We start from the raw sequence: 25,176 nt of genomic DNA, 5'->3' as shown, positions 1-25,176 counted from the left end.
GGATGCCTCCCAGCCTTGGGAGTAGGCAGAGTGGGGTGGCGTGGGAAAGCCAGTCGTGGGTGCTGTGGGGAGCCAGTTGCACGGAGAGCAGGCTTGGCGAGGGACACTGGCATAGTCCCGGTGGGCTGTGGGACGTCTTCCTCTGCCTTTTGTTGCCATCTTGCATTTTACTGAACTCCAGGAACGAAAACTGATGGAGCTAATATAGTTTCTGCCTCCAGATGTTTGCCTTTCAAACTTTTAGACCTGTGCTGTTCAAGCTGCAGTTCTTACGCCCCGGGCCTTTTCTGTAATGGAGTTGTGGAGATTCTGGCAATTTTGGCTTAGGGCACGTGTGTTTTATTTTTTTTATTAATAAAGCTGCATGAGAAGACTATGGGATCAGAACATAACTCCTGCAGCATCATTTGCATTCCTGTAAAAGAGGCAGTAGGGGAACACTCCACAAGTAGCAGTGGATGCCCTACCCCACTGCAGCAATGCAGAGGGGGGGGGCCTGGGAGATGATGAATGGAAACAGGTTTCTGCTTGGGATGGCAGATGACCCTACTCCTGGCCTTACCTCACCTCCCCAGCTTTCTTTGTATAACTGATATGAGGCCCGCGGGCAAGAAAGACAGGTAAATGAAGAAATTGAAGAAAGTCGCTCCAGAGGGCTGTCTAGTATGAGACAGTCAACCCCATGCCTCCAGACAGTCTCTGTCTGGACAAAAGCAGAACAAAAGAAGAGTAATGGTCATAGGAGACTCCCTTCTGAGAGGAACTGAGGGCCTGGTATGCTGACTGGACCTTCCAGGGAAGTCTCCTGCCTCCGTGGTGCCCGGGTCAGGGATGTCAGTCAGAAGCTTCCTGACCTGGTGCAGCTCCTAGTATTTCAGGTAGACAGTGATGAAGTTGCAGAGAGGAGCCAGAGGGCTTCCAAGTGGGACTTCAGGGCATTGGGGCAGTTAGTTTATGGAGCAGGAGCTTGGGTGGTGGTAACCTCCATTCCTTTGGTAGTAGGAACAGAAACTGAGAGGAGCAGGAAGACCCACCTGATAAACATATGGCTAAGAGGCTGGTTCCATGAGAAGCATTTTGGGTTTTTTTGATCATGGGACAAATTATTTGGCACCAGACCTGCTAGCAATGAGAGGGGACCATCTTAGTCAAAGGGGGAAATGGATTCTGGCTCAGAGTTGTCAGGGCTCATTGAGAAGGCTTTAAGCTGGGTTTGAAGGGGTAAGGGGATAAAATGGCTTGCTAGAGATGAGCCTAGGGACAGCATTCCAGGGTCAGAGGTGAGACCAGTAGTCCAACTGAAGTGCATCTGTACCAGTGCACACCAGCATGGACAACAGAAAGAGGCAGAAGCAGTGGTCTGACAGGAGAACTATGACCTACTCTCCGTCACTGAAACATGGTGGGATTGTTTTCATGGCTGGAGTGCTGCAGTGGAGGGCTCTAAGGGATAGGCAAGGAAGGAGAGGCAGTGTGGTGTCTCTCTGCTTATGAGTATTTTGAGTCTGTAGAGCAGCCAAGGAGGTTACTGGAGTATGTGGAAGATAACTTTCTATTGCAACTGATGAGAGAGCCTACCAGGGGAAGCATGCCATTGGATCTACTGTTTATGAGCAGAGAAGGAATGGTGGGAGAAGCGGTGGTCGGAAACTGTGTTGGGTGTAGTGACCAAAAAACAAATGAGCTTTCTGTTCTTGTTGAAGTAAGGCATGGGAAACCCGACCGGCAGTGAAGACCGAGGCGGTGAACTTGTTAAGCACTCAGCCTTTTCCATGTCTGATAAAGCTAGTTCTCCATTGTTGTTTATCAGGGGCATGCTCTCCTTTGCCTGTCTCTTCTGCCCACTGTGTCTAAAGAATCCCTTGTTATTTTTCATGTTTCTTGCTAAGTTTAATTCCTTCTGCACCTTAGTTGTCCTGGTCCTTTTCAGCAGAAGTCTGTCTTTTCCTGGTGGCCCATTTCTCTGGTGTATCTAGCGCTCTCAAAATAGTAGCCGTGCTCTGGAGCACATTTACTGCATCCCCTAGTATTGTCACCCTCTCCAGAGCCTAAGAAGGACAAATCTCAAGATAGGCTTGCCTGGTATTTTATTTTCACTAGCCTCTGGATTGCGTATGATGCTTCAGTCACTGCTTTTGAGCCCAGTATCCCAGTCAGCTTTTCTCTTACCTAGTTGTCAACCCATGCAGACAGTAATGATACGCAATAGCTGTGGGAGAGTACTGAAAGGCTTGCTGCAACTGAGAGAGATGATACCTAGTGCTTTCTCTTTGTTCACAAATCCAGTTGTTTTATCATAAGAGGTTTGAAACTAGGTTCATGTTGTATGAAATAATTGTTGAAACGATGAAACATTGTTCATTGTTTCAATTCACCATCATCTTTGAAGCCCAGAAACGTGCTCCAGGAGTACCGTCTTCATGCACCAGTACCTGCTGTGGGCCAAACATCTGGAAAACAGTTCTGTAGAAATGGACTGTGAGGTCTTGGCTGGCAACAAGTTGACCAGCCACACGTGCTTTGGCAAGGAAGTCCAGCAGCAAAAAGGGCTCAAGGAAGACAGTCCTCTGCTCAGCAGGGTGAGGCTACCTCTGAAGTACTGTTCCTCAGTAAAAAAAAAAAAGATATGGACGTATTGGAACTCATCCAGAAAAGCTTCACAAGAATGATGAGGGGACCAGTGTGAGGAGAGGCTGGGAGTGCTGTGACTGTTCAGCCTGGAGCAGAGGAGACTGAAGGGGCAAAGCCTGTCAATGCGTAGAACCCAGTTGGTCACAGTCCTTTGCAACCTGCTGCAGCTGACCCAGCATGGGTAAAGAGTCTGGACTAAATGATCTTGAGAAGGTGCTTAAAAACATGATGATTTTGTGAATTCATGATTGTTTTGCAGGTATCAAAGTGAAGTTAACCCAACGACTTAGGTAGGTTGTCCTTTTTTCCTGTTTGAAAGCATATGAAATATTTATTTTTCTCCAGTCATGTGAGGCCTACTGTGATCTCTGGAAGGTTTCAAGCACAGTTGGTGAACAGTTTTGCTAGTACATCAACCTATTCTTTAAGCATCGTAGAGCACAAGCTGTCTGCTTTCAAGTACTTCTCTGGGTTGAGGTGTGTGTTTGTTGTTACAGCTCTGTGGCTCAGTCCTGATCCTTCTGCACCTTGAGGCCTAGAAGCAGGGACCTGAGACTTTTCCTGTGAAGGCTGAGGCCAAGAAGACATGAAGAACCTTAGCCTTCTCTGTATCTGTCAATATTGCACCATTTGCCCCTCAGCAGGCCCATGTTTCCCTTGTTTATTTTTCTGCTGAGGTAGCTTTTCTTGTTGCCTGTGATGTCCCTTGCCAGTTTCAAATGCAGTTGAGCTTTGGCTTTTCTAGCAGCGCTGTACAATGTCAGAATCCATGTTGTGCTCCTCTGTACCCTGTCCTCACTTCTGTCTCTCGTGAATGTTATCTTGATTGTGATAGTGCCTTTTTTTCCAGTAACTAAAACCCAATTTGGATTTTTGTGTCTTAGCCTCACTGGATAGCTTATCTTGATAGCTTATTTTTTTCTTTTTAGAGCACTTGCCTTTCTTAACTCTGTACCGAATACTCTTAGGAGTCTTGCTTTTTGGCGCGTTAACTTTGTCACTGGTGTGCAGGAGTTCGCTTCATTTGCTGGAAAAGGACTGTATGCCCTTCAGGGAAGGCTTCTCTAGTTCCACGTGCTAGTTAAACTCTCATTAAAATTCACATGTAGGAGTTGTGGAGGAGAATAAGGTTTTTCAGTTATGTTTTTATATAAAAAGGTTATTTAAAATACAGTGAATTGTCTCTGTAGTTCTCCTTTAGTTTTAATGTTTGCATATCTTACAGCTTGGGCTGTAGAAATAGGTGATGAATTCTTTTCTCTTTTAAAATTCTAATCATTTCTTTCTTCGCCATCTAGCAGAACTTTTCCTTGGTCTCTTTCCAGTTTTCTTAGGAGCAGAGGTCTGAAATTGATTTAAAAAAAACCCAAAACCCAAAAACCAAAAAGCCAACAACACTGCTACAGGGCAGAATCACACCGTACCAAGATTTGCCTACAGCGCTTTTAAAAAATTGACTTTTTATTTATTTTTAATTTATGGCGACTAAGAAGACAGCATAATAAATAATTTTTTAGCTCATGTATTTCATCTTCATCTTGGCCAGCTTTTACATTAATTTTAACACTAGGTGGCAGCTGAAACATTTTAGAAAGTGCTCTTCAGGAGAGCAGCTTTCTTTTCGTCATTGCCAGAAGAATGGAGATTAGTTAACTATGTGTTATTTTTTTATTTCTAGCAAACTACTTGTTTTATTACTTTCATTTGTTTTGAAAACTAAAGACCTATCTCCTACCAGCACTTGTGCTTTTGTAGCACTGTTGTGTAGTTGTCTGATGTGCAGTCAAGGAGAAAGTGTAGTTTTTCATTTGAGTAGCTTTGAGAGCATGCTGCTTGTGCTTCCTGTGTGATTTCATGGCTGCTTTGAACTGTCTTGTTTCAGAAAGGAGAGAGGTGTCAATGACTGAAATATATTGAAGCGCAGTGCTGTTAACTTTTTCCTCAAGAATGCAGAAGTACTTCTCCTTTGTTTTTTTTTTTTTTTTTATGGTTTTTTTTTTTTGTCGTTGGTATGTAATTTTGAATTAATTTCCAAAGGACTTGAGTTGGTCTTTTCTTATTCTATGCTTCAAAGTTATGTTTTCCCCGGTTTTTAATTTTATCTGGGATGATACTGTGTTTTTGTTTTTGGAGAAAAACAGTGTTGATCATACATTGATATTTCTAGATATTGCTGGGTAGTGGCACACAGGCATTCATTTGTAGATAATTCCCATAAGCAGGAAGCAGAAACTCCCCAAGCAAGTGCACTGTTACTTTCTGACCCTTGAGAGACGGCAAACAGCTGAAATGGAGAGAGAAGGAGCATTCCTGTATTGGATTCAATAGGTAGTGCCAGCAGGGTGTCCCCTGCTTCAATGCGCATTTTTTCTCTTGTCCACCACAGCCTTTCTCCTGCTGTGATTCTCCCCAGGGTCAGCAGGGTTTTTTCCACTTGTATGCAGTACCTGTGTGGCCAGTGTGTGATACAGAGCCCAAGAGGAACGCAAAGAGGAATGCAAAACGAGTCTTTGCGAGAACAAGATAAACTATTAGGATCAGTTCTCTCTGCAATACAAGATATTTGCAGCTACAGCCACAAATATCAGTTCCCTTAAAACCGTTAGCATACTTTGTTCTATCCCAGGGTCATTCTTTAGTCAGGGACTTTTATGTCCTCAACACGGTATCTATATATCTATTTGTCAATTCTTTTTTTCCTTTTCTCTGTCTTGATTTTTTTTTCAACCCATGAGCTCTAGTTTTTCTCCTGATTCTCTCCTCCATCCCATTGTGTCAGGGTGCTTGGAATTGGGGATGAGACATCACATCATTTGTGACACAAAACACATGTTCACAAACGCAATCATCCAAAGCAAGCATTTAAGAGTTTTATTGCATACACACTGACTGATCCACTCAGAGTTTTGTGTTTTTTCTTGTGGTGCTGAGACTGATGAAAAGCTATAGATTGCAGTTTTCCAAGATTTTAGATTAGAATGGCTTGGACTATAATCAATGAGGATGGAAAATATGCCTCTCTTTTTTTGCTGTGGTATCTTAAAAGCGCTGCAGGTTCTGTCTTTGCTTGGTTTCCCTTATCATTTCCACTTGTATGCTGTACAGAATAGTTGTTAGTACGCTCTCATGTAGTGAGGCTGATGTGTTTCATAAACTTGTTATTTTGCTGGAAAGTGAATTCTATCATGAAGTTTTACCATACACCTGGGTAGTTTTTGGACATCAACCGTGCATAATAAATTAAGACTTCAGAGAGGTTTGGCAAGAAGTCATAATATCAAAACGATGAGTTTACTGTTGTAGAACTGGAAGAATTTTTTTTGTTAGACTAAGGATGAATTAAAAACAAAGCTGCTCCTATTCAGATTGAACAAACTAAAGTGACATAGAGAGGAGGAATGGGCTTTTTGAACATTTTACATTGAACTCAAGATGTTGGTTGAAGCCAACCTCTGCTGTTCATTTTGATTAGGACGAGTTAGAGACCTGGGAGAAAGATTTCTGCAACTTGTTCCCTCTCTAGTGCTCTTTAAGAGCTATTAAGGCAGGAGGGAGGTCAGCAAAACTGCTACCCCGGACTTCTAGAGAGTGGACTTTGGACTGTTTAGGATGTCGGTTGGGTGAATCCCTTAATAGTCCTGAAGGCCAAAGGAATCAGTCCAGAAGTGCAAGACACTGCTCAAGAAAGAAATCTTAAAGTTTCAGGAACAGGCTGTCTTCCTGTGCCAGAAGATGAACTGTGAGGGGAGAAGACTGGCCTGGCTATTAGGGAGCTTTTGCTAAGACTGTAGGGCAAAAAAGAGAGTTCATTATCTTTGGAAAAAGGGTTAAGCAACTCGAGAAAAGTACAAGGATGCTGTGAGGGTACGCAGAGGAGAAATTAGAAAGGCAAAAGCCCAGCAAGAACATAGTCTGGACACTATTGTTAAAGATAATATATTTGTAAAGCATTTTTAATTAATAGCAATAGAAGAGCCAAGGAGAATCTCTTGCCTTTATTAGATGCAATTGGAAATGTTGTCACCAAGAATGAGGGAAAGGCTGAGCTTCTCAATGCTTCTCAATGCCTTCTTTTCTTCTGTCTTTATTAGTCAGGCCTGTTATCCCTCAGGGTTCTGAGATCCCTGAGTTGGAAGATTTTATGAGCTCTAGCAAGACCAAGCACTAGGTCCCACATGTCAGTTACAAAAATGTAACTGACGCACTGCTACAGGCGTTGGGCAGAGTGGTTGCATGGAGGAAAAGCATCTGGGGTTGTTAGGTGACAACTGGCTGAACCTGAGACAGCAGTATGCCCAGATGGTCAAGAAAGGCAATGGTATCCTAGCTTGTAAAAGAAATAGGGTAGTCGTCAGGACTAGAGAGGTGAACATTGTTCTGTACTCTGCACTGATGAGGCTGCCCCTTGAATGCTGTGTTGAGTTTTGGGCCCCTCACTACAAGGACATCGAGGCTCTGGAGCATGTCCAAAAAAGGGCAACAAAACTGGTGAAGGTTCTGGAACAGAAGTCTTATGAAGAGTGGCTGAGGGATCTGAGATTGCTTAGTCTGGAGAAAAGGAGACTCAGGGGAGACCCTGTTGCTCTCTATAGCTACATGAAAGGAGGATGTAGTGTGGTGGGGATTGACTTCCTGGGTAACTAGCGGTAGGACTAGAGGTAATGTAGGTTGCCTCTGGAAAGAATGTTCAGGTTGGATATTAGGAAAAATTTCTTCTCAGAGTGGTGAGGTGTTGGAACAGGATCCCAGGGAGGCAGCTGAATCACTGTCCCTGGAGCTTTTCAAGAAAAGGTAGATGTTGTGCTGAGTGGTCAGAGGCATGGATCAATGTTGGACTAAATGATGTTAGTGATCTTTTCAACCTTCTGAGTGGAGAGATGGGCATCCCTGTTAATCTCTCTTGAGAAAAGTAGAGGGTTGATTGTGAGCGTCAATGTTGTCTAAGATATCATGATCATTTTGTTATGCCTCATAACTGATCCTGTATTGAACAGCAGTTTGAATATGTGACTTCAGGTTCGTTCCAGCATGAATTCTCTTATCTGTGATAACACTGAAGTGATAACATTAAAGACTGATCTTAGTTTCAAAATGTACAACATAATTTTTTTTTTATGCTCTTTTGAAAGTTCTTCCTGTTGCTGTCCAAATTCTCTGTTATAATGCAAACTCTGTCATGCTGTTCTAATGCCTGATATTTCTGAAGATGGGAGTGACTAATAGCTATTGTGTTTATTTCCATAAACTCTATTATAAATCTAAAAAAAGGGAAGCAAACTGCATTAACTAGTAAAAAGGTGATTGTATTTCTTAGTTTTGAGTCACTGCATGTCTCTAGTCTAATCAGCTGAACTGTGGGAACTAAGTGTTATTGGTTATAGTGATGTTAAAATAGGACTGTCTTCTGAGTATAGACTTCGCTGATTTATGACTGCTTAGACTGGTGTGTATATTCTCATAATAAGGTATGATGAACTATGTCAACCTCACCCATTCATAGAACCATGAGAGCTGCAGAGAGAGGACCATGAGAGCTCTTCTTTATGTGGTATGTCTGTGGAGGTGGCTGGGCTAGACTTGAGAAGGAACTCGAGGGGGAGAAGGGAGAAGTCAGTAGGCTAAAGGGGAGGAAGGATGAGGTGGTAAACTGAACAAGGAGGAACAGAAGAAAAAATATGTTATACCAAGCAGGTTTGAAGGAGCCTTAGCATAAAAGCTTGTGACTTTGTACTAGGAAACTGAGATCAAATCCTAGAGAGTAAAGGGCTCCATAGGCTTTCTGTATTTTGATTTTCTGGGGTCTAGCAAGTTTACTCCTAATTGAAGTCATTTGACTTGAAGAATTGAAGGAGGCAGAGCTTGAAGTTGAAGGAATCCTGAGTTTGGGAGACTATGGGGAAGAACTCATAGGAAAAATAATGTAATTGGTATAATTTTATCTGTACTCAGGGGTTGCACTGTGTAACCACTATGTAGTTATTACTAATTTCTAAATTAATATGGCTGCAGAAGGGCAAAGATGGAGGGGCAGCCTTGGATAGTCTGATACTAACACAACCGCCTAGTCTTTTGCAGTTCAGTAGTGAATGTTTGTCTCTATGAGTGCTTATGGCACTATGGTGATGTTTTCTATAGTGATTGCAGCTATATGTGGAAATCATGTTAAGCATGGACAAGGAGATTTTCTACTTGGATTTCCTGATTTCTAAAGTTGCTAATTGCTAAACTTGCTGATTTCAATATGTTTTCTGCAAATGTAGTTTTCTCTTTTGTCTTGTCTATTGGTTTGTTTATTTTATCCCCACACAACTCCATTTGCAGTTCAGTGAAAGGAAGTTCTACCAACAGTGTTCAGCTAACTTTATTTTGCAAAGTTTGATGTGTACTTATCCCCAAATCACCTTTGCTGTGCATTTTATGTTAAGAATGTAGCCTCCTGTGAATGAAGGTTATTGCTTTGCTTTGTGTAAAGAAAGTGCAGCTGAAGTTATGAAGGATTGAAACCAACACAGAAGAATCTTGGGGGCTGGAAGGGATCTCTGGAGATCATCAAGTGGAAACTACCTGCTAAACTAGGTTCTTTAGTTCCCTACAGTGAGTTCCACAGAAAGGTGTCCAGGCAGGAGACTCCACAACCTCTCTGGGTAGCCTGTTCCAGTGCTTTGTTGCCCTCAAATAAGTCATTTGTCATGTTGATATGGAACTGTCTGAGTTCCAATTTGTGCTGGTTGCCCCTTGTTATGTCACTGAGCACCACTGAAAAGAGTCTGGCCCCATCCGGTTGGCACTTGCTCTTTAGATTTTTTTGTAAGATTTTTTTTGATTTTTTTGTAAACATTGGTAAGATCTCCAGTCCCAGGTCTCAGCCTTTCCTCAAGAGGGAGATGCTCCAGGCCTGTAATCATCTTTGTAGCTCTCTGCTGGAGTCTAGAAGTTGCCAGTCTTCCTTGAACTGGGGAGTCCAGAGCTGGACACAGTACTTTAGATGTGGGCTTCCCAGGGTAGAGTAGAGGGGAAGGATCAACTTCCCTTGACCTGCTGGCCACACTTGGTGCACCCCAGAATACCACTGGCCTTTTTGTCCACAGGGGCACTGCAGGTTCATGGTCAATCTCTTGTCCAGCAGGACCCCCAGTTTCTTCTCTGCAAAGCTACTCTCCAGCAAGTCACTCCCTAATCTATACTGATGTGTGTGATTATTCCCCCTCAGGTGTAAGACTCTATACTTGCTCTTGTTGAACCTTATCAGATTATTATCCACCCAACTTTGCAGTCTATCCAGGTCTTGCTGAATGGTAGCACAGCCTTCTGGTGTGTCAGCCACTCCTTCTAGAGTTCATTAGCAAACTTGCTGAGGACCTTCATCCAGGCCATCGATGACAGTGTTAAATGAGACCAGTACTGGGGAATTCCATTAGCTACTGTACATGATACAGTGATGCGTATTGAAGGAAAGCATTCATTTACAACCAAGTGTAGTATAATTCAAACATTTGTGTTGGTCAAGTTTTGTGAATATTTGTTAATAACCAATCTCTCTTTTTTGTATATAGTTGCAGTAGTTTGTATGAAGCTTTTGAACACTGGAAATGTTACTGTTCTGTAATTCTTTTCCACATGTTTGGTGGAAGTCCTCGTCGCATGCTGGCTGGTTTGCTGTTTCTGTAGCACCCTCCCAGCGCTGGTGTGGTGCAATTTAGTCTTGAAAGTACCATGAACACTGAGTCTTTTGTTGTTTGTTTTTATGTTATTTTTTTGTTCTTGTTGTTATAGCAGTAGTTACTAGAAACAATAATGAGACCAATCAGAAAGTGGGACTAATGGAGAAGAGTTCAGCAGGAGAGGTCTTGGTTAATCAGTTCTTGTTGCTGTAAGCGTTTAGTCAGGTGTCTTGGTGGTGATAGCATGTCTAAATACAAAAGGAAGGATTAAACTAGTAGTTCTGATTTAATTTGGCACACAAATTGATGTTTACCTTTCCTCAAATTTGTTTTTCCTTCAGTTTCTGTTAGTCTGTTTTAATATTTTACCTGTTGTCAATATTTAAATTCATATCTGCATGGAGTCAGTGTATTATGATCTAGAGACAGTGTTTAGACTTGTTCCTTTTTTTCAAAGTGAGGTGGGATTTGACATAACTTCTATTTCTTTTTTTTCCCCTCAAGCCCTTATTTCTGTCCTCTTGAAGAAATTGTTTTTGATTTGAGTTTAGTCCAAAAGGCAAAGAGGTTCACTTCACCTCTCTAGATTTGCTCTGGAACTTTTATTTTGGCATACATCCAGTTACCTCAAGTAGGAAAGATCTCTGTGAAGGATACTCGCAGTAAGTTAATCTAATCTTTAATGCTGCTTCCATTAACGTTAAAGGGAGATGAATTTGACTAAGACTGAGCCCTTATGAAACCTTCTTGTAATCTGTTGATTTCTTGGCACAAAAGATGAGAGAGTTCAGAGTAAAATGGTTGCAATGCAGTGCTCATGCATTGAAGTGTTGCCAAGTAGCAAAGCAAATGTAACTGGAGAGTACAGTAATTCTAATTGATCGCTAACATTGTTCTTCATCTGCTTTCTTACCTGTATCTGACATTTGGAGGGAAAGCAATCAGGGAAGACTGTGCTATTGTCCTGGTACAAAATATTAAGTCTATGGACCACTTTCGTTAACTCTTTCATTAATTATGTTGTTTTATGCAAGTGTACACTTACAAATCAGCTTGGAAAAACTGTCTGTTAGCCTTATGTTTGCTGTCCTATGGATGAGCTGCAGAGCTACTTCTTTGTGTTTTTGTATTCTTCTTTTGGAACATAGCTTTGCCTGGCAAGTGGTTGGACTATGCAGTATTTGACTGTTTCTGATAGAGAGGAACCAGCTTCTGGACCTTCTGTGAAAGGAAGGGAGAGAGAAAGGAGAGAGAGACTTTTTTTAGTCACATGTTCTGTCATGTCGTATGTTCCACACTGAAGGCTGCAGGGAGTCCCAGCAGTGGGTCCAGCTGAAGGATAATAGTCTTGACTTGCCAAGAACTTGACTTGCCAAATGCTTTTCTGATGCTTATATTAAACTTGTAAAAACAACTGTAGGCAAGGAACGTGTGCTATTGTACGTTTGGGGATGAATGATGAGAGATTATGGTCTGTGAAAGGAAAGAATTTCCTTTGGGCAGCTTGGAAAAGGTGAAGAACGTATTAGATGAGGCTAAGAAAAATAAATGTTGAAGCTCGCTTTTATTCTTGTGTAAATTGTCATTGCAGGTGATGCCACACAATGGCTAGTGACACAGTCTTAGGAGTATGGCATTGATCCTAAAATTGTTTATGTAAGGGAGAACAGAAGATATGGGATTTTTCAGCATCAAAGCAGTATTTTTGTTGTCCAGCTACTATGGAAAATCTAACTTGAGGGTTCCGTATGTTTTTTGGGGAAAAAAAAAAGCAATATGTATTAAGAGGTGCACAACTAGTTTAAAATCTGTACTTTTTTATAGGACACAAATAGCCTCTGGAACTTTCTCTTACAAGGCAGCACAGATATAGCTGGACGGTGTTAAATATTCATATAGGTAACATTTGTATAAGGCAGAATGCTGCAGTCTATCAATTAAAGAATCTATGAAATGTCATGGTGTAGCATTTAAGCCATCTATAAAAAGCATTAGTTTAGGCATAAAGTGTCTTTTCTGTAAAACTGCTGTGTGTTAACATCTAGTAATGATTGTTTGGTTTAGTAGTTGTGCATGTCTGTCATGATCTGAATGTTGCTCTGTTAATTCCCATGTCCTAGTTAAACTGGACTGTACTCCTGGGTGAGGGAGGACACCAGTGGAAATGTAGCTGAGGAATATTGAAATGGTTGATTTTTGGCCTAGGAGTTTCCTTACTGCCACGTGTTATGATTGCAGTGCTGTGATCTTTTTTTATCTTGACCTCTTCAAAATTTAATACTGTGAAAATTAATACATGATTCACTGTGAAATTTAAAATGTTTTATATTACGAAATTGAGAATTCGCACAGCAGCCTTAACTCTGCCCCCAGAAAAGAAAGCATACCAAGTGAGTATCTTAAATCACAAGATTATGTGAGCACTGGGCACTAGGATGTACTGTATTTGGCTAATGTTTACATTATGGATCTGGTCCAAATCCATGGCACTATTGAAACACTAATTATACTGTATGATCGTGTTACACTGGTAAAGGGGCATAGGTTGGATTCCTATAATGATAATATGTGAAAGAATGCATGTCTATAGAGAGAGAAAATATGATATTTCAAACATTTTTCTTGCATGTACAGGAATATGCAGTTTTCTACACTTTCCATTATTTTACTGAAACTGTTTCAAATTTAAAAGTTAGTGTCCTGTGTCTAACGCAGGCCTAGAAATTCCATCAGTTTCTTTACCTTGATGATCAGTGTTAGCTGTGGGATTTCAGATAGCCCTTTACTGTAACTCAAGGGCTTTGTTTTTGAAGGTGTCAATTTCTGTTAAGAGGATAGGATTTTGTCACATTGAACAGAATAGGAAAGGGGTTTTTAGTTTCTGTGAAATATACTGAAATTTATGCATATCAAATTGTTTTAAATAATTGAATTTTGGGGCAGGTCTATTTTTCACTTGTCTAGTTTGTTTTGAATTTGTAAGGAGGGTTATTGCTTCCAAATTCTTTGTACTGTGCCGGAAAATAGGGGAATTGGTTAGTCAGCTAGGATTCAGCATTCAATATCTGGGGACAAAAAAACAACACAGTAACATTAATGAGAAAAGCATGACAAATGCACTATTGCCATACCAAGCTCAGGATATAGGAGGTAGAAAACCAGTTTGTATTTCCTCTTATTTGCCGTCATTGTTCTGTTTCAGAGCCTCTTGGAGAGACTCACAAAAGTAACTCTGCAGGAAACTTACTCTTCTAATTGAGCGGTATCAATCAAATTTCATTTAACTGATGCAATTATTTGAGTTGACAGTTGATAAAACTACTTCAGATTTCTTTCAGGCATTCAGTACAAAACCAGCCAGTAAAGTCTTATGAAAACTGAAAGTGATTAATGATCACTGATAGTGATTTGAAGAAATAATTACACAAAATATTCTGTTAATATATCCCTATAAACCTAGCTGGAGTAAGCATTAGAAGTAATGTTTGCTTGCAACACCATAGTAGCCCTTAAAATGTTATGAATGGCATTTGTGATGTAGTATTGTAAATGGGGAGGCATGTTGTATCATATAAGGTATGCTTGATAGGAGTATTACTCCCATGCATCCAGTGCTGTCAATAAGAGTTTCTGCTTAATAGTAATTAAACTTTTGCTGTTGAGTCTCTCTGCATTGATTTCTTTGTTTCATTAGCAATCAACAAAAGTCTGTTGTGCGACCAGGGAATAAGTTACACATGTTTTAAATTGTCCCAATGGATGCTAAGCAAGATAAAATGTCAGCTCTGGATTGATAGCATTTAGTTTGTGTATGTATTTTTACCTTTTCTTCTAGAGGTGAGCACGTAGCCAGATTTTAATAAACACTGCTAGCAGTATTAAGAGTGATAGAGTGTGGGCATGGAGATAGAAGTTTGCATGGCTAAGAAAATGAATGGAATTCAGTACCTGTGACACTAAGCACAGATTTGTGGGAAGCAGTTGCAAAAGCAGGAAGATTCCTGTTTACAGGATGTTTGAATTCGGGTGGAAAGTAAACTTAAGGCAGAATCAGACTCTGTTGGGGCTCTGCCTCTGACATGAGAATGCTTTTTCAGTTGTTTCCAGCTGAAAGAAATGATAGTGGACTTGTCACATAATGCTGCTGGGAGGAAAAAAAGGAAGTTACTGAGCAAATCTCATATGATGAATATCTTTTTGTCCTATTAATTTGTAATCCTTAATTTAAAGAGTTTGTGCAGATTAAGGTGGAATTAGGTAGTATCAGATGCACTTTTTTTTCAAGTGACTTTCATTTTAAAAGACAGATTTTTATAAGGATACTTCTAAAATTTCTGACAAGTGTTGGCTGCTCTGCTGCTGGCTTTTTTTCTACTTTAAAGTTGTATGCAGTGTCTTTTATTTGTTAGCGTGATGCACTATGCAGTGAAAGAGCTGATGTCAAGGAACGTACATTTTTTTTAATGTTTCCTGCTTTTGTTTTTCATGCAAATGCTTCCTTTCATAGCAGCCCATAACAAAACATATACTAAGCTCTAGGTTTGGTGTCTTGTTTGGTTTTATTTTTTTTAACAATTGTTACTTGTTTGGGAACAGTGGTTTACAGTTGGCTTGTACCAGCTGTCTACATTTAGTGGATGAGGATGCAGTTCAAGCAATCCAGCCAAGCTCAGACAAATTCCTGACAAAATTATTATATATCTTCTATAATCTTATGATCTGGTAGTCTTGCAAGTTTCTTAAAGGAAGCTTTGGGTTGCTCTCTGGCATGGTACAAAAAGGGGAGGTTCACTGGAAGGCAAATGTGGGAAAAACAGTAAGAGGTGCTGTATGATGAGTAGTATACAATCATTGTAGATTGTAGAAGTTGTCATCAGGGTTTATGATGGGTCTATGAGTTCAGTGTATTTAAAACAGTTCTGGACATATAGTTACATAATGAATATCCACATGTTATACTCAAGAAATACTGCTTTGGGAGCGATTTTGTATGTTTGGGTCTATCTTTAAGTCTATTCTATACTCACTATGTTTAATTAGGGATTTTCAAGTTTTCAACCTCCCTCATCTGAGATTCCCTATGAGACAATGACCTCTATAAGATTGTTGCAATTTCTTGTGAGATTGTAGCAGTTAGCATTTCAAGACTGCACACAGTCCTGTCTTTTAAGTGGAGAGCTTGCAGGATGTGAACATTAATTTTGCTCCGGTCTGACCAATGTGCCTGTACATTACTTCTCAGGGAACCAGTGAACTTCTGACATTGTAAGAATGTATGTGGAGTCATGTGAAGGGAAGGCTGCTCAATCACACTGGATCCATGTTTCTTTGTCAGCAAAAACAGGCTTAGTGCAGCGGGATTGCACTAAAGGAGTGTCAGGAAGAAGAAGGAAAACATGCTGCAGGCTCCCAGGTATTAGTCTGCCCACTGTTGTAGAACACAGAGGATAGGAAATTCCTAAATAATACATGTGATGGTTGTAGTACCTGAGCATGCCTATGCAGCAGTAGTGCTGAGAATGTGCACAGAGCAACAGCACCACCGTGGAGGTGTGTGGCTGAGCAAAAAGTGATTTTAAAAATTTTGTACTTCCTGAACTTTGGTTTACTCTACTTTAGAAACTTTGACATTCCTGTGAAATATTTACATAAACATAATTCTCTGTTTTAAAACTCCATTTATCATTTGCCCTCCTAAATATTTAACTGTGCTTCTTTGAGACAGGCCACTTACTGTGATGTAATGCTTACTGCTGACAATGGTGTGAACAGTATTGAATTTTTTTGACAGATTTCACAAAAATGCTGAACAAAAGTAGATGTGTAATGTGGGTGACTGTTTCTCTATGTGTAACTGAGAGTCATGAGATCAATTCAAAGCCAAGTATTACATCAGACTCTTGTGTTCCAGGCAGTGATTTGATTTGACCCTGCTGGGTTACTGCTGCTCTTAAAGTTTGTGTCAGTAAATCTTTTCTTGATTGATGTGAAGTCTTAATTTAGGTAATGACATTATTAGAACAAACATGACTACCCACCGCAGCAGCTAGGCTGAGTCAGAAACCCAGAGGGGCCACAGCCCTTCAGGGCTAATGCATGCACATAGATGGACCTCCCAGGGACCTTCAGCTGTGGGGAACTCTGGAATCTGGAAGTCCCTAAGGAGACTTCCAGAGGATTGTCATGGGTGGGAGTGCACCCTTCTCAATAAACTTCTTGAGCAGATGGCCGAGCTGCAAGATGAAATTACTAGGATGAGAAGTATCTGAGAATTTGAGAGGGAGATGAATAGGAGGAAATCTGACATGTGCTGACCAATAGCCCTGTCCTAAGTCTCTGCAAGGGGAAGAAGCTAAGCCAGCTTCCCACTTTGAGGAAAAATGTCACAGTAACATGCTGGACTTTCGTCTCTGCTTGGAGCAGAAGGAGGCCACATATGCCCATGAACAACAGATACCAGGCTCTGGGGAAGGAAAAAGAAAAGAGTGTGGAAAGCAGTCAAAACCCAGGAAACAACAAGCCTGTTAAGCAGGACTAACTAAGGGACCACATCAGAACTAGCGCCACCAAAAAAATGCATGCCTTAGTAATTGAGGACTCCATGCTGAGGGGCTCTGAAACCCCCATTTGCTGACTAGATAGTCTTTCCAGCAAGATTTGCTGTCTGTCAGGGTGCATGTTAGAGGTGTCAAGATGAGGCTACCATATCTGATGAAACAGATGACTACTATCCATTTGTTCTCATTCGAGTTGGGTCTCAGGAGGCCGTGGCAGTAAAACTGCAGAACATTAAAAGAGACTTTACATCCCTTGGAAAGACATTGAAGGGATCAAGAGTGCAAGTAGTGTTCTCTTCTGTCCATGTGATTGGAAACTGGAAAGAAAGAGGAGAATGGGTCAGGTAAATTACTGGCTATGTGGATGGTGTCATGATCGGGGCTTAGGGTTCTATGACCTTGGACAGGCCTTTTTGAGAAACTCATCATGTGGGTACTGGTGGGGCAAAAGTGTTCTGTGAAGCAAGCTGGCTGGACTGATTACCAGGGCTTTAAACTAGATTCAGTGGGGGAAGGAGGTGGAATTCTTTGTTATAGGAAAGGGCCAGGGAATGCTGTCACTTTAGAAAAGTGTGTGTGGGAGGAAATGCTGAGTCATCCCAAAGGTTCTCATGAGTACTCCTCAGAGAAGATAACATTGCTAACAGTGTGGCTGAAGTGCCTCTACATCAATGAACACAGTCTGAGTAATAAGCAGGAGAAGTTGGAAGGATATAATAATAAGGGACATCTGATTGTTGGGGTGTACTACAGGCTGCCTGTTCACAGGGAGCCTTTGCATGAAGCCTTCTTGCTTTGATTGCAGTTTGTTGTGCTCACAGGCTCTCATCTTGTTCGGGGATTTCAACCACATGGAAAGCAAAATGGTGGGCTGCAAGCAATCTGGTAGACTCCTGGAGAATATTGACGGTATCTTCCTGGTCCAGGTATTAGACAAACCAACCAGAGGAGAAATGTTTCTGTATCTGGTACTCACCAACAGAGATGAGCTCAATAAAGAGGTTAAGATTAGAGGTACACTGGGCTGTAATGACTGTGCCCTGATAGAGTCTGTGATCTAGAGGAGGATGGGCCTGGCAAAAAGCAGAGTCAGCACCCTGAAATTCAGGGGAGCAAAATTCAAGCTATTTAAGGAATTACTTAGGCAGATCTCTGGGAAGCTGCCCTTAAAGACAAAGGAGTGGGGTGAAGCTGGCAACTCTTTAAGGAGAGCACCAAAGCTCTCTGATCCCCAGTATGAGAAAACAAGCAGGGGAGGCAAGAAACTAGAATGGCTCAGCAAGGATGTGCTGGTCAAACTGAGGGAAATGGATATGTACAAATGGAAACGAGATGTCACTTAGGAAGAATACAGGGAGATTGCCTGGAAGTGCAGAGGTGGGATCAGGAAAGCCAAAATGCAGGTGGAACTGCAGTTGGTAAGGGATTTAAAAAAAACAAGAATGGATTCTGTAGGTACACTGATCAGAAAAGGCAGACCAAAGAGAGTGTAACTCTCTGATAAATGAGAAGGGAGAACTGGCAATAACAGACATGGAGAAGGCTCAGGTACCCAGTGAGTTCTTTGCCTCAGTCTTTACTGGCAGACAGGCTTCTTGTCTCTCACATCTGGGAAATTCACATCCCTGAACTTATGCAATCTCAAAATCAGAGCATCTCAGCAGGTATGAAGTCGAAAAAGGGAGCCAGGAGACATGCATGGTTTAACAGGGAACTGCTGGCAAGCTCAAATGGAAGAAGAGAGTTTGCATATCATGGAAGGAGGGGCTGGCCACTTGGGAGGAATACAAGATTGTTATCAGAGGATGTAGGGAGGCAGCTTGGAAAGCTAAGGCCCCCTTAGAATTAAACCTTGCGAGAGGGGTCAAGGACAACAAAAAAGGATTATTTAAATACATTGCAGATACAACAAACACTAGAGGCAATGTAGGCCCACTGATGAATAAGGTGGGTGCTATGGTGGCAGAAGATACAATGAAGGCAGGGTTCTTTGTCTCTGTCTATACTGCTGGAGGCTGTCCTGATGAGCCCTATACCCCTGAGGCCTCAGAAGAAGCCAGGGTAAAGAAGGAGGTTGCCTCAGTTGATGAAAACTGGGTTATGGACCAGTTAAGCAATCTGAACATCCATAAATCCATGGGGCCTGATGGGTGCATGCAGGTGCTGAGGGAGCTGGCAGAAGTCATTGCTAGGCCACTCTCCATCATCTTTGGTAAGTCCTGGGGAACAGGAGAGATGCCTGAGGACTGGAGCAGATGTCACTGCAGTCTTCAAAAAGGGCAAGAAGAAGGACCTGGGTAACTATACGCTGGTCAGCCTCACCTCCATCCCTGGAAAGGTGATGAAACAACTTACTCTTGGTGTTGTTTCTAGGCATATCAAGGAAAAGAGGGTCATTAGAGGTACTCAGCATGGCTTCACCAAGGGGAAGCCATGCTTGACCAACCTGATAGCCTTTTATGAAGAAATAACCAGGTGGATAGATGATGGTAAAGCAGTGGATGTGGTCTATCTTGATTTCAGTAAAGCATTTGACACTGTCTCCTACAACATCCTTGCAGCTAAACTAAGAAAGTAAGTGTGGTCTGGACGATTGGGTAGTGAGATGGATTGTGAACTGGCTGAATGGAAGAAGTCAGAGAGCTGTGGTCAGTAGGAAGGAGTCTAGTTGGAGGCCTGTGTCTAGTGAGGTCCCTCAGGAGTCGGTACTGGGACTGGTGCTAGTTACTATATTCATCAATGACTTGGATGAGGGAATAGAGTGCATGGTCAGCAAGTATGCTGATGACACAAAACTGGGAGGAGTAGCTGACACTCCAGAAGGCTGTGCTGCCATCCAGCGAGACCTGGGAGGCTGGAGAGTTGGGTGGGGAAAAATTTAATGAAATACAACAAGGGCAAGTGTAGAGTCTTGCATCTCAGCAAGAACAACCTCAGGTACCAGTATAGGTTGGGAACTGATCTGTTGGAGAGCAGTGTAAAATTACAGAATTGCTCAGGTTGGAAAAGAACTAAAAGATCGAGTCCAGCCACGACCTAACCATAGTGCCCTAACAACCCTCCACTAAATCATGTCCCTGAGCACCACATCCAAATGATTTTTAAAGACATCCAGGGATGGTGACTCAACCACCTCCCTGGGGAGCCTATTCCATGCTTAAAAACCCTTTCAGTAAAGAAGTTTTTCCTCATATCCAACCTAAACTTACCCTTGAGCAACTTAAGGCCATTTCCCCTCGTCCTGTCACCAGTGAGAAGAGACCAACCAGGAGCCAGGATCTTCTCAGTGACATCCAGTGATAGAGCAAGGGCAAGTCAGTCCAAGCCCCTCCTTCCATTTCCGCTGGCAGAATCTGGAGCTGTCTCCTGACTTGCACCTGCAGATCTCTCAGGACTCGGCCTGACACAGCCTGGTCCGGGGAACACTCCACAAGTAGCAGTGGATGCCCTACCCCACTGCAGCAATGCAGAGGGAGGGGGGGGCTTGGGAGATGATGAATGGAAACAGGTTTCTGCTTGGGATGGCAGATGACCCTACTCCTGGCCTTACCTCACCTCCCCAGCTTTCTTTGTATAACTGATATGAGGCCCGCGGGCAAGAAAGACAGGTAAATGAAGAAATTGAAGAAAGTCGCTCCAGAGGGCTGTCTAGTATGAGACAGTCAACCCCATGCCTCCAGACAGTCTCTGTCTGGACAAAAGCAGAACAAAAGAAGAGTAATGGTCATAGGAGACTCCCTTCTGAGAGGAACTGAGGGCCTGGTATGCTGACTGGACCTTCCAGGGAAGTCTCCTGCCTCCGTGGTGCCCGGGTCAGGGATGTCAGTCAGAAGCTTCCTGACCTGGTGCAGCTCCTAGTATTTCAGGTAGACAGTGATGAAGTTGCAGAGAGGAGCCAGAGGGCTTCCAAGTGGGACTTCAGGGCATTGGGGCAGTTAGTTTATGGAGCAGGAGCTTGGGTGGTGGTAACCTCCATTCCTTTGGTAGTAGGAACAGAAACTGAGAGGAGCAGGAAGACCCACCTGATAAACATATGGCTAAGAGGCTGGTTCCATGAGAAGCATTTTGGGTTTTTTTGATCATGGGACAAATTATTTGGCACCAGACCTGCTAGCAATGAGAGGGGACCATCTTAGTCAAAGGGGGAAATGGATTCTGGCTCAGAGTTGTCAGGGCTCATTGAGAAGGCTTTAAGCTGGGTTTGAAGGGGTAAGGGGATAAAATGGCTTGCTAGAGATGAGCCTAGGGACAGCATTCCAGGGTCAGAGGTGAGACCAGTAGTCCAACTGAAGTGCATCTGTACCAGTGCACACCAGCATGGACAACAGAAAGAGGCAGAAGCAGTGGTCTGACAGGAGAACTATGACCTACTCTCCGTCACTGAAACATGGTGGGATTGTTTTCATGGCTGGAGTGCTGCAGTGGAGGGCTCTAAGGGATAGGCAAGGAAGGAGAGGCAGTGTGGTGTCTCTCTGCTTATGAGTATTTTGAGTCTGTAGAGCAGCCAAGGAGGTTACTGGAGTATGTGGAAGATAACTTTCTATTGCAACTGATGAGAGAGCCTACCAGGGGAAGCATGCCATTGGATCTACTGTTTATGAGCAGAGAAGGAATGGTGGGAGAAGCGGTGGTCGGAAACTGTGTTGGGTGTAGTGACCAAAAAACAAATGAGCTTTCTGTTCTTGTTGAAGTAAGGCATGGGAAACCCGACCGGCAGTGAAGACCGAGGCGGTGAACTTGTTAAGCACTCAGCCTTTTCCATGTCTGATAAAGCTAGTTCTCCATTGTTGTTTATCAGGGGCATGCTCTCCTTTGCCTGTCTCTTCTGCCCACTGTGTCTAAAGAATCCCTTGTTATTTTTCATGTTTCTTGCTAAGTTTAATTCCTTCTGCACCTTAGTTGTCCTGGTCCTTTTCAGCAGAAGTCTGTCTTTTCCTGGTGGCCCATTTCTCTGGTGTATCTAGCGCTCTCAAAATAGTAGCCGTGCTCTGGAGCACATTTACTGCATCCCCTAGTATTGTCACCCTCTCCAGAGCCTAAGAAGGACAAATCTCAAGATAGGCTTGCCTGGTATTTTATTTTCACTAGCCTCTGGATTGCGTATGATGCTTCAGTCACTGCTTTTGAGCCCAGTATCCCAGTCAGCTTTTCTCTTACCTAGTTGTCAACCCATGCAGACAGTAATGATACGCAATAGCTGTGGGAGAGTACTGAAAGGCTTGCTGCAACTGAGAGAGATGATACCTAGTGCTTTCTCTTTGTTCACAAATCCAGTTGTTTTATCATAAGAGGTTTGAAACTAGGTTCATGTTGTATGAAATAATTGTTGAAACGATGAAACATTGTTCATTGTTTCAATTCACCATCATCTTTGAAGCCCAGAAACGTGCTCCAGGAGTACCGTCTTCATGCACCAGTACCTGCTGTGGGCCAAACATCTGGAAAACAGTTCTGTAGAAATGGACTGTGAGGTCTTGGCTGGCAACAAGTTGACCAGCCACACGTGCTTTGGCAAGGAAGTCCAGCAGCAAAAAGGGCTCAAGGAAGACAGTCCTCTGCTCAGCAGGGTGAGGCTACCTCTGAAGTACTGTTCCTCAGTAAAAAAAAAAAAGATATGGACGTATTGGAACTCATCCAGAAAAGCTTCACAAGAATGATGAGGGGACCAGTGTGAGGAGAGGCTGGGAGTGCTGTGACTGTTCAGCCTGGAGCAGAGGAGACTGAAGGGGCAAAGCCTGTCAATGCGTAGAACCCAGTTGGTCACAGTCCTTTGCAACCTGCTGCAGCTGACCCAGCATGGGTAAAGAGTCTGGACTAAATGATCTTGAGAAGGTGCTTAAAAACATGATGATTTTGTGAATTCATGATTGTTTTGCAGGTATCAAAGTGAAGTTAACCCAACGACTTAGGTAGGTTGTCCTTTTTTCCTGTTTGAAAGCATATGAAATATTTATTTTTCTCCAGTCATGTGAGGCCTACTGTGATCTCTGGAAGGTTTCAAGCACAGTTGGTGAACAGTTTTGCTAGTACATCAACCTATTCTTTAAGCATCGTAGAGCACAAGCTGTCTGCTTTCAAGTACTTCTCTGGGTTGAGGTGTGTGTTTGTTGTTACAGCTCTGTGGCTCAGTCCTGATCCTTCTGCACCTTGAGGCCTAGAAGCAGGGACCTGAGACTTTTCCTGTGAAGGCTGAGGCCAAGAAGACATGAAGAACCTTAGCCTTCTCTGTATCTGTCAATATTGCACCATTTGCCCCTCAGCAGGCCCATGTTTCCCTTGTTTATTTTTCTGCTGAGGTAGCTTTTCTTGTTGCCTGTGATGTCCCTTGCCAGTTTCAAATGCAGTTGAGCTTTGGCTTTTCTAGCAGCGCTGTACAATGTCAGAATCCATGTTGTGCTCCTCTGTACCCTGTCCTCACTTCTGTCTCTCGTGAATGTTATCTTGATTGTGATAGTGCCTTTTTTTCCAGTAACTAAAACCCAATTTGGATTTTTGTGTCTTAGCCTCACTGGATAGCTTATCTTGATAGCTTATTTTTTTCTTTTTAGAGCACTTGCCTTTCTTAACTCTGTACCGAATACTCTTAGGAGTCTTGCTTTTTGGCGCGTTAACTTTGTCACTGGTGTGCAGGAGTTCGCTTCATTTGCTGGAAAAGGACTGTATGCCCTTCAGGGAAGGCTTCTCTAGTTCCACGTGCTAGTTAAACTCTCATTAAAATTCACATGTAGGAGTTGTGGAGGAGAATAAGGTTTTTCAGTTATGTTTTTATATAAAAAGGTTATTTAAAATACAGTGAATTGTCTCTGTAGTTCTCCTTTAGTTTTAATGTTTGCATATCTTACAGCTTGGGCTGTAGAAATAGGTGATGAATTCTTTTCTCTTTTAAAATTCTAATCATTTCTTTCTTCGCCATCTAGCAGAACTTTTCCTTGGTCTCTTTCCAGTTTTCTTAGGAGCAGAGGTCTGAAATTGATTTAAAAAAAACCCAAAACCCAAAAACCAAAAAGCCAACAACACTGCTACAGGGCAGAATCACACCGTACCAAGATTTGCCTACAGCGCTTTTAAAAAATTGACTTTTTATTTATTTTTAATTTATGGCGACTAAGAAGACAGCATAATAAATAATTTTTTAGCTCATGTATTTCATCTTCATCTTGGCCAGCTTTTACATTAATTTTAACACTAGGTGGCAGCTGAAACATTTTAGAAAGTGCTCTTCAGGAGAGCAGCTTTCTTTTCGTCATTGCCAGAAGAATGGAGATTAGTTAACTATGTGTTATTTTTTTATTTCTAGCAAACTACTTGTTTTATTACTTTCATTTGTTTTGAAAACTAAAGACCTATCTCCTACCAGCACTTGTGCTTTTGTAGCACTGTTGTGTAGTTGTCTGATGTGCAGTCAAGGAGAAAGTGTAGTTTTTCATTTGAGTAGCTTTGAGAGCATGCTGCTTGTGCTTCCTGTGTGATTTCATGGCTGCTTTGAACTGTCTTGTTTCAGAAAGGAGAGAGGTGTCAATGACTGAAATATATTGAAGCGCAGTGCTGTTAACTTTTTCCTCAAGAATGCAGAAGTACTTCTCCTTTGTTTTTTTTTTTTTTTTTATGGTTTTTTTTTTTTGTCGTTGGTATGTAATTTTGAATTAATTTCCAAAGGACTTGAGTTGGTCTTTTCTTATTCTATGCTTCAAAGTTATGTTTTCCCCGGTTTTTAATTTTATCTGGGATGATACTGTGTTTTTGTTTTTGGAGAAAAACAGTGTTGATCATACATTGATATTTCTAGATATTGCTGGGTAGTGGCACACAGGCATTCATTTGTAGATAATTCCCATAAGCAGGAAGCAGAAACTCCCCAAGCAAGTGCACTGTTACTTTCTGACCCTTGAGAGACGGCAAACAGCTGAAATGGAGAGAGAAGGAGCATTCCTGTATTGGATTCAATAGGTAGTGCCAGCAGGGTGTCCCCTGCTTCAATGCGCATTTTTTCTCTTGTCCACCACAGCCTTTCTCCTGCTGTGATTCTCCCCAGGGTCAGCAGGGTTTTTTCCACTTGTATGCAGTACCTGTGTGGCCAGTGTGTGATACAGAGCCCAAGAGGAACGCAAAGAGGAATGCAAAACGAGTCTTTGCGAGAACAAGATAAACTATTAGGATCAGTTCTCTCTGCAATACAAGATATTTGCAGCTACAGCCACAAATATCAGTTCCCTTAAAACCGTTAGCATACTTTGTTCTATCCCAGGGTCATTCTTTAGTCAGGGACTTTTATGTCCTCAACACGGTATCTATATATCTATTTGTCAATTCTTTTTTTCCTTTTCTCT

General features: G+C 42.1%; 1 protein-coding gene across 4 annotated transcripts in view; it reads left to right on the top strand.

Annotated features, from left to right (window-relative positions):
* TSPAN9 (tetraspanin 9) overlaps positions 1-25,176 on the top strand; it is a 141,191-nt gene that overhangs the window by 169 nt on the left and 115,846 nt on the right. The gene's annotated exons all lie outside the window — the stretch shown is intronic.

Source organism: Lagopus muta, chromosome 1 (genome assembly GCF_023343835.1).
Source record: "Lagopus muta isolate bLagMut1 chromosome 1, bLagMut1 primary, whole genome shotgun sequence".
Classification (NCBI taxonomy): domain Eukaryota; kingdom Metazoa; phylum Chordata; class Aves; order Galliformes; family Phasianidae; genus Lagopus; species Lagopus muta.
Note: the sequence above shows the minus strand (reverse complement) of the source record. Positions and strands in the feature narration are given on the sequence as shown.